Genomic DNA, 21,642 nt, shown 5'->3' with positions numbered 1-21,642 from the left:
AGATATTCATATCAAAATCTTCTGTTGCTATAATTCGGTGTTTCATTCATGATTCTATTCAAAGTAAATTTAGCACTCCCCTAATATTGTTTTGTTTTAATGCATCAAACTATTGCAATTTTTTTTAACCAAAATTTTTTTTTCAATAATATTTTATATGATAATTATTAAAAACAAGGTTTTGAAGAAAAGGGAAAATAACACTAATGGTTCATTTAATTACCTATTATATTATTACAAAGTATATTTATATATAGTGATAAATCGGCAAATTAATAACAAAATAAACTAAATAGTTTCTAGGAAAAACAAAAGATATTTCATGAACAAAACGAGCCTTGGAATTTGTAATAAATGAATTTATAAAAAGTTGCAATAACAGAACGCCTCTGTAATAAATATTACGTCTTATAAAAATATTATTTAATAAAAACATTTCGCGATATAACTTTCATTATGGTAGTGCGAGCAGTCTTATATTAAATAAAAACAGCTATTCATGACGCCTTTCCAAAAGAAACAAGTAATGTTAAATACATAATTTAAAATATAATGTCTATTTGGTTCGAGATGAATCTTTAGCGCTCGTAGCGTCTCAGTCGTGCCGTAGCATCCGTAGCGAATGCTACGTCAGCGCTACGCCCCAGTTGGTAAACTTCGCTTAAGTTTACTGTACGGAATTTAGTTTTAATATTTATTTATTGATAAAATAAAAACGTCTAGTTATAGTTTTGTGTGTATAAAATGTGATGTTTTTATATAGACATAAAAATGTGAATCATTTCGTCCGTGTTGCATATTATGGTAAGTTTTAATGCATGATAAATACAAATATCTCTTCGCTTGTTAAAACAAACATCTGTTTGTTTTAATATAACATGATCTTATTTCTAAATAGTACTTATGCTAGTTAGAACCAAGTAAGATTTATATTATTACAAACAATTGTAATAAAACATTTTCTATCTGCCGTCAAATTGTCGTAAGTACTTAATTTTATATTTAAATGAATCATAATAATTAATTTCTCACAATTTTCATTTGTTAAATATACATTTTGGATCAGTACCTACACATCTACACTACTTTGAATAAATACTATGATGCTTTTTATTTGGTGTCGTCTTAATTTTTTTGTTAATGTATTATTGTTAATTAAATTTAATTAACAACGTACTATATTCATCTGAAACATATACAGATTTACCAAGAAATGAATTTCTTTGAAGCATTTATTTTTATTGTGAACATATTATATTAAAATTTTAATTTATAGGTAAACGGTGAGTTCTACAGACACTTTTTTTATTTTTATTTCCTTTCGTGGAAAATATAGGAAGACAATATACAACACCGAAATAAACATAAATCGAGATAACATCGCCTATATTTTTATATTTCTTGTTCAATTACTTTTTTTAAATATTTATTCGAACAAACTACTGAAAGTAAAAAGATATGGTTTGAAAATTTTAAGCATCAACAGTTTGCCTTCGTTTCAAAATCGCTTCGTAAATTATGAACGTAACAATCTACAACCGGAATTGTGACGTCACTCATTATTAATCGTTTCGCGTGCATTTTCTAAAACTACATTTTTTTTCTCAGTTTCATTATACGATCAAATATAAATACTGACTGAATTTGAACTCAAGACACTTTATTATAACTGTAATTTACGCGTTCTGAATATAAAATTTAATTATATTTTACACATGGTTTTAAAATATTTCAATAAAATTTTATACTTATGAAACGTATATCACAGACATTTTTAACTTTGCCGTTTAATAAATTTAAGTAATTTATAAAAAAAAACATTAGTTAATAAAGTATATTATTCAATACAACATTATGCAGGCGACAAAAAAACGTGAAATTAATACTTGTTGACTTCAAATCAGGTTAAATTACATACATATTTACTGGTAATTAACTAACATTACTGTATTTTTAAATGTTGAAAAAGAGTAACTATTGAGTTTATTGCCGATTCTTCTCGGTAGAATCTACTTGCCGAACCAGGGGTAACTTCACTTAAAATAGTCGTTAAATGACGATTTAAAAGTGCTTGTGAATGCCCACTTGAATAACACATATTTTGATTGACATGCTTAACCTTTTTCGTGCATAACAATTAGTCAGTTTATTTTATTGAATGAAAACCCACAATTGCGTCTATATTAACATGTATGGTTGGAGGTCAGGATGAGTTGCTTTTTTCTTCAGTCCTACAAAAGTTTCATGATAATCGCTTTAGTATTTAAGTCGTGGAAGCGTTACATACAAACACACAAAATGCAAATGTGATTTGCATTTAAAATATAAAATACTTTAATCACTGATTCGCTGTTCGCTTTCAAATTCCTGATTAAATTAACTGACCAATTTATTTTCACGCAAAGCCTTTTTTAAGCTATGCAAAATACCGCTTAAAATCAAAAAATATTAAGTCTCAAAACCCTTTTATAAAATGTTGAAGCATTAAAACCCAAAGCGCTAAAAAACGCTGCCCTTTTCGTTTATATTTAATCTGTGGCACGCAAAGTAGTTTTAATAGCTGCTCACTTTTTTTTCAACGCAAAAACTCCACAGACATGTTGTAAGTGCGTTTGATCTACTAATGTTTAATATAAATAATTTATATGAATGTGATTCTGAGAAGTGTAATTTATCGGTATGAGTTAGCGCTAGCTTCTTTGGGCAAGAAGCGTCCATCATTGCTACATTTTGGGGTTGAAGAGCGAGTCAGTTCTTCTAACTATAGGCAGAAGAGACATAACATCTTAGCTCCCAAGTTTGGTAACGGATTGTTAGTCTAGTAATGGGTAATATTTTTTACAGCACCAAAATCCATGGGCTGTGATGACCTTTATCGATCGATTACCTTATATGACCTACTTGCCTACTTTATATTATGTAATTCTTTTTTATTTCCTTAAATTAATATTTCAATCATTTGCTACTACCGCCAATATGTACGAGAACCTTTTTAGTTCGAAGAGAATGTTTTTAAATTCTGTATGGTATTGTGTACCTTACGGTCTCAGATTTAATATTTACTTATTTAAAGGATTTTCCAAAAATAATGTAATTATGCTCTTACGGTAGATAGATAGAATCAGTAATATTACATGACTCGGAATATCTTATGATTTTAAAGATACTAATTCTGTTCAATGTAAACCTCAGGGAAGTCTTAATGTTAGATATTTTCATTCTTGTATACTACAAATCAACCTAAGATGACCTATTTAAATAGAGCACGTGAAACGATAATTAGTATACTTAAAATAAAAACAGATATACTTAACGTTATATAGTCAGGAATACTTGTGCGTTGTATGCATGCAGAAGGGACACAACATCATACCTTCCACGGTCAGCGGTGCATTGGCTATGTAAGGAATGGTTAATATTTTTTACAACGACAATGTATTCTCCTGACCTGCCCTGTGACGCAATAGACCTATCACATAAAAACAAATTAAAAAAAAATTTATCAAAGTTTCCCAAACACAAATAAGTCTTTAATGCTTTTTTATTGTATTACATCTATTCTACCGTTTTAAGGCTAAATAGTGTTTTTTCGTGTTAATCTAGCCAACAAAATTGAAATTTTGCCTTAGATAACCCATTTATTGAGAAAGGTTAAAGTTTACTCCGAAGTTTACGAATGCTTTCAACGCTTTACACGACGATAATCTATTTATGATCATATTTTCTCACTTTCATTGGTTAATAATGTATAATATTGATTCGAGAAAAAATGTTTGTATCATTTCAAACTACACAACACAGAAATTTAATTCATTTATATAATTATAGAACTAGAGTTAAGATGGCCCAGTGGTTAGAACGAGTGCATTTTAACCGATGGTTGCGGGTTAAAATCCAGGCAAGCAGCACAATAATTATGTGCTTAATTTGAGATTATGATTCATCTCGTGCTCGGCGGTTAAGGAAAACATCGTGAGGAAACCTGCATGTGACTAATTTCATCCAAATTCTGCCACATGTGTATTCCACCAACCCGCATTGGAACATCCAAAGCCTCTCCTTAATGGAAGAGGAGGCCTTATCCCGGCAGTGGGAAATTTACAGGCTGTTACTTTACTTACTTTACTTTCTAATTATATTAAAAATCTATTTCAATATCTACAAAATAATATAATATGAATGTATTATTCAACCATAAAATGTTATAAGCCTGTCTATACTAATACTATAAATGCAAACGTCTTTGTAAATAAGGGTTGAAAATTGTTATTTTAGAGTTAATGTACAAACTCGACCGTTCGAACACTACGTAAAGTAAACTTGTCGCGAGCTTATATGGCCATATTTTTATGCTTAGTGTTGTACTAGAAGTATTTTTCAAACAAAACATTATTTGTGATATAACAATATCACCTTTAATCTTCTTGACATTTAAGAATTTAGAGACACAGATTAAATACATATTACTAGCGATCTAAATATATAGTGAAGAATTCTTGGTGGTAGGGCTTTGTACTAGCCCGTCTGGGTAGATACCACCCACTCATCGGTTATTCTTCCACCACATAACAGTACTCAGTATTGTTGTGTTCCGGTTTGAAGGGTGAGTGAGCCAGTGTAACTACAGGCACAAGGGACATAACATCTTAGTTCCCAAGGTTGGTGGCACATTGACGATGTAAAGAATAGTTAATATTTCTTACAGCGTCATTGTCTATGGGTGATGGTGACCACTTACCATCAGGTGGCCTTTATGTTCGTCCGCCAATATACACCATAAAAAAAATGTCTACATTAGCAGTGTTTTTTTACATTATTGTTCACGTATAACGTTCTATCGAAAATCCGTTGCGTAATTTCAAAGATCTAAGCATAAACAGGAACCAACAGTGGTAAGCGATTTTGTTTTATACTGTGCAATGATAATGATAATGATAATAATTAAGTAGTTAGGAGCATCTCATCTCATCCCTCCATCTCATCCCTCCATCTCATCCCTTCACACTCGTGTTCTATACAAACGAATAGACGACGACGACTTTCTATTTATGCCCTAGAGAGTGAAACCTCTCAAGCAGATAAATGCATCTACGATTGTCAGATAAGCCTTTTTGGTTAGTTATCAAAATTTCATTCTATAATACATACTACTCAACTTAGCTACGGTATAAAAGCAAAAAGACGAATGTGCTATTTCCGACTCTACGTAAGAGCCCGATTTTGGAGATAGCGCGATTCAGTAATGTCACATTTTCAATCAACGCCATTTACTGCTGCCGCTTTATAACATACGCAATAATATATAGAGGCTCAGACTATATAAATGCGTTACGACTCACGGAGGCGGATCGGTAATGTATAACTTGGATACCAATAACAACAAGAACAGCCTTTCAATTTCCCACTGCTGGGCTAAGGTTTCTCCCTTTGAGGAGAAGGTTTGGAGCATATTCCACCACGCGGCTCCAATGCGGGTTGATATTAGACACACGCATGTATCGTTCACTGAGCTCGAGATGAATAATAAACACAAATTAAGCACTTGAAAATTCAAAGGTGCTTACCTGGGTTTGAACCCGCAATCATCGGTTTACATGCACGCGATCTAACCACTTGGATAAAAGTAAAGTAAAAGTAAAGTAAAAGCTTGTAAATTTTCCACTACTGGGCTAAGGCCTCCTTTTCCATTAAGGAGAGGGTTTGGAATATTTCCACCACTCTGTTCCAATGCGGGTTAGTGGAATGCACATGTGACAGAATTTCTAGGTTATTAGACAAATGCAGGTTTCCTCACGATGTTTTCCTTCACCGCCGAGAATGCGATGAATTATAAACACAAATTAAGCACATGAATATTCAGTGGTGCTTGCTTGGATTTGAACCCGTAATCATCGGTTAAGATGCACGCGTTCTAACCACTGGGCCATCTCGGCTCTCATTGGATAAAACCGTGTGAAACAGTCAGTAACTGATACAAATTGTCATTAACATAAACCAAATTACATAAAAAATAAACACCATTAAAAGACCTACTAAGTTGGAATGATATTAGTTAAAAGTCTTCACACAAAAGAGAACAGCAATAATTTGAACCCCGAAATGATTAAGCAAATTATTCGAAATACAAACGGCAAATGGAAGCTCAGAGGTCGTTTTGACTTTATAGATGTGGAGATGACGCTTCTAATAATTTTTGGGTTTTACGCGCCCCGAGGACTCATCGTGAACGAAAAAAAAAGGGTAAAAATGTTCATCGTGCCTTCGCGTAATAAGCCGAAAAGGGTTACAATTGACTTTACAAAGTGCTGCCTTTAGGAAACAATAGATAATATTAGAACATTCTAGAAGGCTCGGGAAAGCTAGGTCCGTGTAATTTTTATGTAAATATGTATTGTTACGCATAACTTTATTAAGTTATGAGAATGTTTTTGAAAGAAAAATATTACGATACCGAATTTCATTAAAGTTAAATAAATGTAACAGCCCGTAAATTTCCCACTGCTGAGCTAAAGCCTCCTCTTCTATTAAGGAGGGGGTTTGGAACATATTCCACCACGCTGTTCCAATACGGTTTGGTGGAATGCACATGTGGCAGAATTTCTAGGAAATTATATACATGCAGGTTTCCTCACGATGTTTTTCGTCACCGACGAATTACAAACACAAATTAAGCACATATATATAGTGGCGCTTTCCTGGGTTTGAACCCGAAATCATCGGTTAAGATGGACACGTTCTAACCACTGGGCCATCTCAGCTCAAATAAATGTATTTTGTGTTTATATATGTAATGTAACTACTATAAAGAGCAGTTTTAGTTTCATAGAAGTTTTTCTCGGACGAAGCCGTAGTAGAAATCAGTGGCTGCCTTGCTTACTTAGAATTACTTATAGAAACGTACAGGATGGACGTTGAAAATAAGAGTTGTGTTTGGACTCAACTTGGAAGCTGAATCGTAATTCTTTCATCTTTATTGATACTATTTGTTTAAAATGTATTAATGTAAACTTTGTATATAACGTCAGGTGTGTTTATACTTTTGTTATTCAATTCTAAAATATTCGCGTCCTAAATAAACTTTTTCTTATATCATTTTATGTATTACAGGCAACAGACGAATTCAATTGAAAACATCCCACACACCCAAATAAACATAATTTAAAGGGTTTATATAAAACATTCATCTTTGTTAAATTTTAATTATTATTTAATTAGTATCAATGGAAACTTAGCTGATATATGTATTATTGTATATCATTATACTATATGTAGCTGTAATTTCATTGTTTGTTTCTATAATAAAATGATAGTAACGATCTCGCCCTTTACAGACTCCTACTATACTTTTGTTTTTGAAATAATTATTCGACCTTGTCCTATGATATAGGTTGGCGGACGAACTAATGGTCTACCTGATAGAAAGCGGTCACTTCCGCCCATAGACAAAGGTGCTATAAGAAATAATGATCATTCTCGAGATATGCCACCGACTCTGGATCACTCATAGTTCTAAACGCAACACAACAATACTGAGTACTGTTTGGAAGTAAAATATATCGACACCAACAATTTATACTACGCTAACTCGAATTTTAGTGAAAATCGTTTTCTTATGCCAAGTTGCTTAAAATATGTTTTTTTATATGTATTAAAAAATCGTGAAGAAATATACAAATAACGAAGTTACAAATTTTATAAAACGCTCCCTAAAGGAAACTTTTAAATCGATCGATTTAAATAACACTGAAAGTTATTAGAGAAGTGACACTCTCGAATTAGCGTAGTCATAGGAGTCGATATAATGATACCTACCCAAAAAAAGAAAACCCCACCAAATAAAATCCTGATTAGGATAATCATACCTCATAACTTATCATGAGATCAAATATTACACATAAGAAGTACCTGATGCTAGTTCATATATCACTTATGTATTTCAGTGTTCGAAATTTGAAAGTTACTTACACTAATTACATTTCTCTCATGCCAACATAACGCTCTAATACGCGTCTCAATTTCCAATCATCTTGTAACAGATGATCGTACAATGTTATTGTTGATTAATGGGCGTGAATACAATGTCAAATAACGTATTAATAAATCCGATATAAGCTGTTGCCCGCGGCTATGCGGACGACGAAATTCCATACAAACTTTCTAGCTATATTTCACTCCCTAAGGGGTTGAATATCCAGAAACGCTTTAATACGTATCTACCTATTTTTAATAAATATTTAACAAAGTTTCATGTTTCCTTTTTTAAAAAAAAAGCGATTTCCATACAAATTTTTAACTCATATTTCACCCCCTTAGGGGTAGTATTGCCAAAATTTCTTCCTTAGTGAATATCTACTTAATAAAATGATCTTACCAAATTATATGGTCCTAGATTTCATACCTTACGTTCGGCGATGATGATTCAGTCAGTCAAGACATGTTATTTTACAAGTATACATAGATGTTTATTGCACCCGTATACTATCTGCGCGTCCCGACTTCATTTGGGTAAGATATGAACTTTATTTACTGTCCGAGCAACGTGGCGCGCTCAGGGGGAGGACTATCTTCAGAAGTGGACAGAAGTGGGCTGATGATGATAATGATGCCCGATTACAGCGCCAACTGCCGAATTCAATCTAAAATCTCCTCACGCACAAATAAACCCATTTTTTTTATTTCATCAAACGATTAAGGCTCTTAGTTACATACACACATAAAAACATTTATGTATGTAAAGACACCTTCGTTAATCCAGAAAAAAAAAATGAATTTTTTTCATACAAACTTCACTGAAGTAGTGAGATTGTATACAGAATACGTATTTCTTTCATCTCCCTTGAGGATATTGATTTTGAGACATTGCAAATGCAAAATACATTTCATTTGCACTTAGATGGATGTATATGAAGGATTTTTTACCAATATCTATATCTATCTATCTATTTCTATATATAGATAGCTATCTATATCTATATATATAGCTATCTATCTATCTAACTCTGTATGCAATGCTTTCATAGCCAAACCACTAAACAGATTTTGATTAAATTTAGTATGAAGCAAACTTGAATACCGAGCACAGGCTACTTTGTATACTACAAAACAAAACGTCCAAACGAAGTACACTTCGGAAAAAAAATACAAAAATTACCACCTATTTTATCATCTCTTAGGTGGAATTTCTCAAAAATTTAAAATAAATTCTTATCAATCAAAAAACAGCATAGTAAATTTATATATTGATAACCTGAAGATTGTATATGAAATTTCATACATCTTAATCTGAAATAGCGGAGACCCTATAGGTTTCGCACTACTGGGAATTAGGATTCGCTTTTCACTTTGTATCCGCTTCTGTTGCTTCAGTATAATGTTCCAGCCGCTCCGTTTACCGTTTATTTCATTATCTGTATATACATGTATCAATTTGAGTTTTTATTATTATTACGTTGAATATAGAATGCACGATTTGATTATTTCTCATATTTTCTCATGGGCCATTCATTTTTTATTCTAAATACTAGCTGTACCCGCGATCTTGTACGCGTTTAAATTTAACAAAAAATAATATTTCAGCCCGAGTTACTCTCTATTATATCAGTTATCTACCAGTGAAAGTCCCGTCAAAATCGGTCCAGCTCTTCCAGAGATTACCCGAAACAAACAAACAAAAATTGTAAATAATTACATTTTTTGTATACGTAACGTGTATACATATTGTGTATGCATTGAGTAAAAAGGGCTATTTTATTATTGCAAACAGACAGTCCAATTTTATTATATACAACACACGTACAAGACTAATTTTGACTATTAAAATAACTAACAGCTTTATCTGGCGTATAAAGAGTACACGAATAAAAAACAAAAATACAAATAAATATGACAATAAAAAACCTAACTCATAAATCTTGAATGTCTATTTTGATAAACACTGATTGCTCTCTTTCTATCATCACTGATTTAACAAACGAGAGAAGAAGACAAAGTATTGTTCCTTGTTGTATCTTATCTAGAACATTTCTAAGTAAAACAGTTTGCGTCATTGTAAAAGCCTTGAATTCCGCGATCGTTTGCTGTAAGGAAGATAGATTGAAAGTTGTAACCCTCATAGTCAGTACCGCGGTATCTGTTCTTTATGGCCGTTTTAAAGTTATACCGTCTCACCGCGCCATTAGTAGCCTTGGTCTTCAGGATAAAGAGATGCATCATTATGGTTATTTGTAGGGTAGTATATTTCTTTATTACTAAAGGTATTAATTTCGGGATATTTACCATGTTTTTTACTTTTGTTCGGTGGAGCTCGATATTTCGACATTATCTACGAATGTCTTGTTCACGAGTCTCGTGAACTGAGTGTCGTGAAATATTTAGTTATAAAAATAACCATGTTAATTTAAAATCTTGTATAGTATTTTTCTTTGTTGTTATTTTTGTTGAAAAGTCCTCCAATGTTGAACCTCGTTGAATACATTTGTCAATGGCAGTGTTCAGGTTTTGGTGTGTTAACGACAAATATATCTTACATTTTATTTCATAAGTTGCAACTAGAGCCTATAAATTTCCTGGTTTGGAACATATACCAACACGCTGTTCCAATGCGGGTGATGGAATACACACGTGGCAGAATTTCTATGGAATTAGCCACGTGCAGGTTTCCTCACGATTTTTCTTCAAGGCCGACTATGACATGAATTATAAACACAAATTAAGCACATGAATATTCAATGGTGCTTGCCTGGATTTGAAGCCATATTCATCGGTTAAAATGCACGCATTCTAACAACTGGGCCATCTCGGCTCTCACATAAGTTGCAGAAAGAGCAAGTTAACCAGTTGGTAGTAAGTCGTAACGACCGCCCATAGACAGATGTGCTGTAAGCATTATTAAACATTCCAATCGTCAATGTCCCAATAACCTATACTGGCTCCCACAAACCGCAACACACCAATCTGAGTACTGTTTGGCGGAAGAATATCTGATGAGTGGGTGGAACCTACACCGACGGGATAGCTCTGCTCTTGAATTTATATTCGACCTACACTTTCTGAAGCTGAAACCCTCGATCATAATAGGTATACAACATAATTAAAACAACATTACACGTTGCTTATATATGTCACCGCGCACATACAATTAAATGATATATGGCAACACCAAACTGAGTGGGTATCATCAAGTACAATAGAGTTAGTTATACTGTAAGAAAAAAAAAAACTCACCGTAAACTCGATAGTAAAATGATAAAATTGGTGAGCGACATTATACATAATTATTATAGAATATCAAGCAAACAGTCGTAGTGAAATATCGTATCACAGCAAGGTTTTGAATATTTCATATCGAGTTCTCTGAGAATAACACTGCAGATGTGTATCGAAATTTGAACATCGTGTCAAAATATTTGAATATAATATTATGGAATAGAAAGTGCATACATACTTGTATATACATACATACTTGTAACCATATTATATTCGAATAGAGTCTGTCAGGAACTGAAACTCAAACTCAAATTCCTTTTTTAAATATGAAAACATTACACTTACTTATTAAAATGCCTATGAGAACAGCATAACCAACGACTGATAATCTTTATTCAAAGTATGAAATTATTTAATTTTAATTTTATTCATCATACTTAGTGGTATGGCTTTGTGCAAGCATATTCTACCGCCAAACAAGAGAACTTAGTATTGTTGTGTTCCGGCGTTGGTGGCGCATTGGTGATGTAAGTAATGGTTAATATTTCTTACAGCGCTATGTCTACGGGCGATGGTGACCACTTATTGTCAGGTAGCCCATATGCTCGTCCCCAAACCTATAGCATAAAAATTAAAAAGTGTATAATCTTGAAAAAGAAGTAAGCATTATGACAAAAAATTAGGCAGATATTAAAATATATAATTTGTGATTAATTAAATAATTAACGAAAAACAATAAAAATGTTTTTAAATTAATGAGAGACAATACAAAATATAATTTTTAGTTTTAATGCGTGGGCGTTAAAACTTACTCTGATAAGCAATCAAGCATATCATTCACTCAACACGAACACACGAGGGAATACGGACTTAGAACGGCGACAAATTATTTGATAAATGAAAAGTACCAAACACAACTGCACAAAACCATCACGCACACTTATAGAATAATAACATGATAATATATTACGTTTTAGAAATATAATACTAATGAACACCCATTATTATTCCTTTTCCCAGATCTGTTTCATCCCATCTTATTTCATCCTCTTTCTAAAATTACGCCCTATCATAATCATTTTTCACGAGGAATTCTGTCCAAATAAATAGGTACGATATTGGAGAGAACGGCAATATTTCAAAACGTATACTTCATTTGTGTTCTGAAAATTTCCATGTTTGCGCTTTTATATACATTATAGTCGATAAAATATGTAGTAACAATCAATGACTCTTTGTTAAAATCGTTATCGAATTTTGCAAGCAGCTCATTAAAATATGCCGTCAGATTTTAGTAGTGAAAAAGTCCAGTGAAGACGCTATGTTTGAGCCAAAAAATTCAATGGGTCAGTTGACTCTCGAGAGATTTGAAATGGTAATTTTTTCGTTGTTATTTTTCATTGTGAATATACATTGATTTCGTTCCGTACACGAAGTTTGTGTTTCTAGTTCCCAATTAGCGTGTAGGTCAAACATTGCTCTGTGGAAATTCAATTTTCCATTCATCGTCCGACTATGTTAAAGGTATCGTTAAACTAGTTTCCATCTTCTGCTGCACTTGCGACGCTTATTTGTTCTAGAACTATCCTAACGAGCGACATATACACACTATGTTTCAGGTTAAAGAGCTGAAATGGCCCAGTGGTTAGAACGCGTGTATCTTAACCGATGATTGCGGGTTCAAACGCAGACAAGCACCACTATATGTGCTTAATTTGTGTATATAATCCATCTCGTACTCGGCGGTTAAGGAAAGCGTCGTGAGGAAACCTGCATGTGACTAATTTCATCGAAATTCTGCCACATGTGCATTCCACCAACCCAAACCCTCTCCTTAATGGACGAGGAGGCCTTATCTCAGCAGTGGGAAATTTACAGGCTGTTACTGTACACCAAACTCTATAACGTGAAACAGTACAGTACAGTACAGTACTGTACTGTTTCAGGTTATATAATTGTGTTTACTCAAAGAATCGTACTTTACCTACTTACGAATCATTAAGGTATACATTTAAAGAAATCAAGATATTAATAATAAATAAATAAATATGAGACAACATCACATACATTACTCTGATCCCAATGTAAGTAGCTGAAGCACTTGTGTTATGGAAATCAGAAGTAACGACGGTACCACAAACACCCAGACCCAAGACAACATAGAAAACTATTGGTAATCTACATCGACCCGGCCGGGAATCGAACCCGGGACCTCAGAGTGGCGTACCCATGAAAACCGGTGTACATACCACTCGACCACGAAGGTCGTCAAAACTGTGATATTAACTGTTGCTTCTCAATATATACATAATATATTTTCTAAAGTTTTGTATGTACGGAAAAATATTAATGATTTGAATGCGGACAAGGAGCAAACACAATCTTGTTACTCCTGTTACTCGACTGCATAGAGTCAGTAACTCTTTTGTGTGGCAATGTATACGCTTCTACAACAGGATCCCAGAAAACTTTCAAAATGTTTCTGTTGTCAAATTAAAAAAAAATGTTAATGAACGCTTGTGTGCGAAAGGTATACAATTAGTGTGTTTATGTTTGATAGCACACCTTGGCAATGAAACGATCGCCTCCTGGCTGTTTTTATTCATATATAATATGCATCTAATTGAGCTGACAAAAAAAACCGCTGAGTTTCTTTAATCGGATCTTCTCATGTCAATGTGTTCCTTTTTCCGAACCCGTGGTAGTGTTTAATTTGACCATCAATAAGAAAGTGTAATGCTTCTATGTTGAATTAAGTAATTTATGTTTGAGTTTGAGTTTTATAAGGAAGCAGCAATTTTTAATGCTAAGTTGATTAAAATATGGTTTTCTAATATGTATTAAAAAATTGTGAAGAAATATATAAATAACGAAGGTACGAATTTTATAAAACAGGGAGCGTTTTATAAAATTTGTAGGATTTTATAAATGGAAACTTTTGAATTAATCGATTTAAATGACACTGAAAATTAATAGAGGAGTGTCCGCACACTCTCGAATTAGCGTAGTATAATTTTTAGGAGTCGATATAATGATACCTACCCCAAAAAAGAAAACCCCACCAAAAAAATCCTGATTAGGATAATCATATCTCATAACTTATCATGAGATCAAATACAACACATATGAAGTACCTGATCCTAGTTCATAAATCACATATGTATTTCGGTGTTCTAAATTTGAAAGTTACTTAGACTAATTACATTTCTCTCATGCCAACATAACGCTCTAATACGCGTCTCAATTTCCAATCATCTAGTAACAGATGATCGTACAATGTTATTGTTGATTAATGGGCGTGAATACAATGTCAAATAACGTATTAATAAATCCGATACAAGCTGTTGCCCCCGGGTTTGTGGACGACGAAATGCTATACAAACTATCTGGATATATTTCACTCCCTAACGGGTTGAATATTCAGAAACGCTTTAATCGTATCTACCTATTTTTAATCAATATTAAACAAAGTTTCATGTTACTAATTTTAATAAAACCGACTTCCCTACAAATTTTTAACTCATATTTCACCCCCTTAGGGGTAGTATGGCCAAAATTTCTTCCGTAGTGAATATCTACTTAATAAAATGATCTTACCAAATTATATGGTCCTAGATTTCATACCTTACGTTCGGCGATTATGATTCAGTCAGTCAAGACATGTTATTTTACAAGTATACATAGATGTATATTGCACCCGTATACTATCTGCGCGTCCCAACTTCATTTGGATGAGATATGAACTTTATTTACTGTCCGAGCAACGTGGCGCGCTCAGGGGGAGGACTATCTTCAGAAGTGGACAGCAGCATGATGATAATGATGTCCGATTACAGCGCCAACTGCCGAATTCAATCTAAAATCTCCTCACGCACAAATAAACCCATTTTTTTTATTTCATCAAACGATTAAGGCACTTAGTTACATACACACATAAAAACATTTATGTATGTAAAGACACCTTCGTTAATCCGGAAAATAAATGAATTTTGTTTATACAAACTTCACTGAAGTAGTGAGATTGTATACAGAATACGTATTTCTTTCATCTCCCTTGAGGATATTGATATTGAGACATTGCAAATGCAAAATACATTTCATTTGCACTTAGATGGATGTATATGAAGGATTTTTTACCAATATCTATATCTATCTATCTATCTATTTTTATTTACATATATCTATCTATCTATTTATATATATAGATAGCTATCTATATCTATATATATAGCTATCTATCTATCTAACTCTGTATGCAATGCTTTCATAGCCAAACCACTAAACAGATTTTGATTAAATTTAGTATGAAGCAAACTTGAATACCGAGCACAGGCTACTTTGTATACTACAAAACAAAACGTCCAAACGAAGTACACTTCTGAAAAAAAATACAAAAATTACCACCTATTTTATCATCTCTTAGGTGGAATTTCTCAAAAATTTAAAATAAATTCTTATCAATCAAAAAACAGCATAGTAAATTTATATATTGATAACCTGAAGATTGTATATGAAATTTCATACATCTTAATCTGAAATAGCGGAGACCCTATAGGTTTCGCACTACTGGGAATTAGGATTCGCTTTTCACTTTGTATCCGCTTCTGTTGCTTCAGTATAATGTTCCAGCCGCTCCATTTATCGTTTATTACATTATCTGTATATACATGTATCAATTTGAGTTTTTATTATTATTACGTTGAATATAGAATGCACGATTTGATTATTTCTCATATTTTCTCATGGGCCATTCATTTTTTATTCTAAATACTAGCTGTACCCGCGATCTTGTACGCGTTTAAATTTAACAAAAAATAATATTTCAGCCCGAGTTACTCCCTATTATATCAGTTATCTACCAGTGAAAGTCCCGTCAAAATCGGTCCAGCTCTTCCAGAGATTACCCGAAACAAACAAACAAAAATTGTAAATAATTACATTTTTTGTATACATAACGTGTATACATATTGTGTATGCATTGAGTAAAAAGGGCTATTTTATTATTGCAAACAGACAGTCCAATTTTATTATATAAAACACACGTACAAGACTAATTTTGACTATTAAAATAACTAACAGCTTTGTCTGGCGTATAAAGAGTACACGAATAAAAAACAAAAATACAAATAAATATGACAATAAAAAACCTAACTCATAAATCTTGAATGTCTATTTTGATAAACACTGATTGCTCTCTTTCTATCATCACTGATTTAACAAACGAGAGAAGAAGACAAAGTATTGTTCCTTGTTGTATCTTATCTAGAACATTTCTAAGTAAAACAGTTTGCGTCATTGTAAAAGCCTTGAATTCCGCGATCGTTTGCTGTAAGGAAGATAGATTGAAAGTTGTAACCCTCATAGTCAGTACCGCGGTATCTGTTCTTTATGGCCGTTTTAAAGTTATACCGTCTCACCGCGCCATTAGTAGCCTTGGTCTTCAGGATAAAGAGATGCATCATTATGGTTATTTGTAGGGTAGTATATTTCTTTATTACTAAAGGTATTAATTTCGGGATATTTACCATGTTTTTTACTTTTGTTCGGTGGAGCTCGATATTTCGACATTATCTACGAATGTCTTGTTCACGAGTCTCGTGAACTGAGTGTCGTGAAATATTTAGTTATAAAAATAACCATGTTAATTTAAAATCTTGTATAGTATTTTTCTTTGTTGTTATTTTTGTTGAAAAGTCCTCCAATGTTGAACCTCGTTGAATACATTTGTCAATGGCAGTGTTTAGGTTTTGAATGAATGAATGAATGAATGAATGAATGAATGAATGAAATATACTTTATTGTACACCAAGCAAAGTACATAAAATTTTAAAACAGAAAAAAATAAACAATGTTATACAGATGTTTTGGTGTATTACCAACAAAAATATCTTACATTTTATTTCATAACTTGCAACTACAGCCTGTAAATTTTCCACTGCTGGGCTAAGGCCTCCTCTCCCAATTAGGAGAAGGTTTGGAACATATACCAACACGCTGTTCCAATGCTGGTTGATGGAATACACACGTGGCAGAATTTCTATGGAATTAGACATGTGTAGTTTTCCTCACGATGTTTTCCTTCACCGCCGGCAATGACATGAATTATAAACACAAATTAAGCACATGAATATTTAGTAGTGCTTGCCTGAATTTGAAGCCATATTCATCGGTTAATATGCACGCATTCTAACAACTGGGCCATCTCGGCTCTCACATAAGTTGCAGAAAGAGCAAGTTAACCAGTTGGTAGTAAGTCGTAACGACCGCCCATAGACAGATGTGCTGTAAGCAATATTAAACATTCCAATCGTCAATGTCCCAATAACCTATACTGGCTCCCACAAACCGCAACACACCAATCTGAGTACTGTTTGGTGGAAGAATATCTGATGAGTGGGCGGAACCTACACCGACGGGATAGCTCTGCTCTTGAATTTATATTCGACCTACACTTTCTGAAGCTGAAACCCTCGATCATAATAGGTATACAACATAATTAAAACAACATTACACGTTGCTTATATATGTCACCGCGCACATACAATTAAATTATATTATATTGCAACACCAAACTGAGTGGGTATCATCAAGTACAATAGAGTTAGTTATACAGTAAGAAAAAAATAAAAACTCACCGTAAACTCGATAGTAAAATGATAAAATTGGTAAGCGACATGATTCATAATTATTATAGAATATCAAGCAAACAGTCGTAGTGAAATATCGTATCACAGCAAGGTTTTGAATATTTCATATCGAGTTCTCTGAGAATAACACTGCAGATGTGTATCGAAATTTGAACATCGTGTCAAAATATTTGAATATAATATTATGGAATAGAAAGTGCATACATACTTGTATATACATACTTGTAACCATATTATATTCGAATAGAATCTGTCAGGAACTGAAACTCAAACTCAAATTCCTTTTTTAAATATGAAAACATTACACTTACTTATTAAAAGGCCTATGAGAACAGTATCACCAACGACTGATAATCTTTATTCAAAGTATGAAATTATTTAATTTTAATTATATTCATCATACTTAGTGGTATGTAAATATGTATTTAAATTAATGACAGAAAATACAAAATATATTTTTTGTTTTAATACGTGGGCGTTAAAACTTACTCTGATAAGCAATCAAGCATATCATTCACTCAACACGAACACACGAGGGTATAAGGACTTAGAACGGCGGCAGATTATTTGATAAATGAAAAGTACCAAACACAACTGCACAAAAACATCACGCACACTTATAGAATAATAACATGATAATATATTACGTTTTAGAAATATAATACTAATGAACACCCATTATTATTCCTTTTCCCAGATCTGTTTCATCCCATCTTATTTCATCTTCTTTCTAAAATTACGCCCTATCCTAATCATTTTTCACGAGGAATTCTGTCCAAATAAATAGGTACGAAATTGGAACGGCAATATTTCAAAACGTATACTTCATTTGTGTTCTGAAAATTTTCATGTCTGCGCTTTTATATACATTGTAGTCGATAAAATATATAGTAACAATCAATGCCTCTTTGTCAAAATCGTTATCGAATTTTGCAAGCAGCTCCTTAAAATATGCCGTCAGATTTTAGTAGTGAAAAAGTCCAGTGAAGACGTTATGTTTGAGCCAAAAAATTCAATTGGTCAGTTGACTCTCGAGAGATGAAATGGTAATTTTTTTCGTTGTTATTTTTCATTGTGAATATACATTGATTTCGTTCCGTACACGAAGTTTGTGTTTCTAGTTCCCAATTAGCGTGTAGGTCAAACATTGCTCTGTGGAAATTCAATTTTCCATTCATCGTCCAACTATGTTAAAGGTATCGTTAAACTAGTTTCCATCTTCTGCTGCACTTGCGACGCTTATTTGTTCTAGAACTATCCTAACGAGCGACATATACACACTATGTTTCAGGTTAAAGAGCTGAAATGGCCCAGTGGTTAGAACGCGTGTATCTTAACCGATGATTGCGGGTTCAAACGCAGACAAGCACCACTATATGTGCTTAATTTGTGTATATAATCCATCTCGTGCTCGGCGGTTAAGGAAAGCGTCGTGAGGAAACCTGCATGTGACTAATTTCATCGAAATTCTGCCACATGTGCATTCCACCAACCCAAACCCTCTCCTTAATGGACAGCAGTGGGAAATTTACAGGCTGTTACTGTACACCAAACTCTATAACGTGAAACAGTACAGTACAGTACAGTACTGTACTGTTTCAGGTTATATAATTGTGTTTACTCAAAGAATCGTACTAAAGTACGATTCTTTGAGTACCTACCTCTAAGTACCTACTTACGAATCATTAAGGTATACATTTAAAGAAATCAAGATATTAACTGTTGCTTCTCAATATATACATATATTTTCTAAAGTTTTGTATGTACGGAAAAATATTAATGATTTGAATGCTGACAAGGAGCAAACACAATCTTGTTACTCCTGTTACTCGACTGCATAGAGTCAGTAACTCTTTTGTGTGGCAATGTATACGCTTCTACAACAGGATCCCAGAAAACGTTCAAAATGTTTCTGTTGTCAAATTAAAAAAAAATGTTAATGAACGCTTGTGTGCGAAAGGTATACAATTAGTGAGTTTATGTTTGATAGCACACCTTGGCAATGAAACGATCGCCTCCTGGCTGTTTTTATTCATATATAATATGCATCTAATTGAGCTGACAAAAAAAACCGCTGAGTTTCTTTAATCGGATCTTCTCATGTCAATGTGTTCCTTTTTCCGAACCCGTGGTAGTGTTTAATTTGACCATCAATAAGAAAGTGTAATGCTTCTATGTTGAATTAAGTAATTTATGTTTGAGTTTGAGTTTTATAAGGAAGCAGCAATTTTTACTTAGCAAAGTCATCTTTCTTGGATAGTCATTTTTTGCAATAGATCTTAGAAATATTAATTAACGAACACAAATAATTAGTTATCTTATCGTTCGCTATTTACTATCAAAGTTGACAATTATCAATCTACCCTACGAGTTATTCTTGTAGAAGAATACGAGATTGTTTGTGTTTTCAAAAGTCAACTGTCGCGTATTCAGGTTACAGCATGTTATGTATGCGACCACCCTATGGTGGTACATTAGGACATCGCGTTCGCCGACACCACCGACGACGGCCCGGTACCAGCAACCCTTGCCGCCCATCACGCCGCCCAACAACGGACCAACGAACGAATTAAGAAAAGTATTAACATAAATGATATTATAATATAAATAACATAATAATTGGTTCTTAGAGCATTCTGTTACAACCTCAACACATGAAGTAGTCTAATTAAATTTAGTTAGTATTAATAAATAATTTTGTGAATTAAAATAAATTCACTTTTAAAGTACTTTCGGGTTTTTTTAAGTCCTTCGGCTGCGAACGACGTAATTAGCATGTATTGAAACATTTATTAGTGTACAATGTCCATATTATGATGTTGAAGTATGACATACTTCATCATCAACTGTTATCGAATTACGTAAAGGAGTGTGCGTCGTGCTTTAAAATTAGCTAATGAGATTGTAATCATATCCTAAAAATAATGTCCCCGATCCCTCATGACTATGACTCATGTTCTTCGAGGGAAAAAGAAAGACTCTTCTGAGTGAGGAATGAGAGAAAGATCTTTGAATATGATGGATTTCGGGGATTTTTATCTTTTTTGAATGCAGTCTACTTAGCTCTCGCTAGTGCATCAGTTATTCAGATTTTGATGGATTCCTTTTATATTTGAGAGTTGACAAATTGATAGTGCTAAGTGCCGAAGATAGTTTAGATACAACAACAACAGCCTCTAAATTTCCCACTGTTGGCCTATGGCTTCCTCTCGCTTTAAGGAAAAAGTTTAGAACATATTCCACCACACTGTTTCAATGTGGTTTGCTGGAATACATATGTGGCAGAATATCAATTAAATTAGACACATGCAGGTTTTCCTTCATCAATTATAAACACAAAGTAATCACGTGAATATTCAGTGGTGCCTGGGTAAAAACCCGCAATCATCGGTTAAGATGCACGCGTTCTAACCACTGGACCATCTGGGCTCAGTTTAGAAAATGGTTAGTATCAATTATCAGAAGCCTTATGCAATGAGTATAAGTCGTTGTCTTATAGTACATTCACTTGGTAAGTAGATTAGATGATTGCATTATTATTTAATTACAATTCAAATTACGTACACACATTTGTACGACATACGTTAAGCGTATAGTATGACACAACTTAGATGTAGCATCGGAAAATGCAATGAAATGAAATAAAACCGATTACTGCCGATTTACACAACCAATAGAAATAGTTCTCACGTCAGAGAAAGCAAGTGCATCTAAATCGACATGTCAAATTGACGAATATATTAGGTCAGATGATATTACAAGTTATTACGTTTGTGCAAAGATCATATTC

General features: G+C 33.2%; 1 protein-coding gene across 1 annotated transcript in view; it reads left to right on the top strand.

Annotated features, from left to right (window-relative positions):
- The first annotated feature begins 612 nt into the window (after window positions 1-612).
- LOC124531873 (gamma-aminobutyric acid type B receptor subunit 2) overlaps window positions 613-21,642 on the top strand; it is a 164,324-nt gene continuing 143,294 nt past the window's right edge. Inside the window, exon 1 of the mRNA XM_047106436.1 lies at window positions 613-804. The gene's annotated coding sequence lies outside the window, so the exon portion shown is untranslated. The remainder of the gene's footprint in view (window positions 805-21,642) is intronic.

This window comes from Vanessa cardui, chromosome 8 (genome assembly GCF_905220365.1).
Source record: "Vanessa cardui chromosome 8, ilVanCard2.1, whole genome shotgun sequence".
Classification (NCBI taxonomy): Eukaryota; Metazoa; Arthropoda; class Insecta; order Lepidoptera; family Nymphalidae; genus Vanessa; species Vanessa cardui.
The sequence above is the reverse complement of the archived record's forward strand: the minus strand, read 5'-3'. Positions and strand labels throughout refer to the sequence as shown.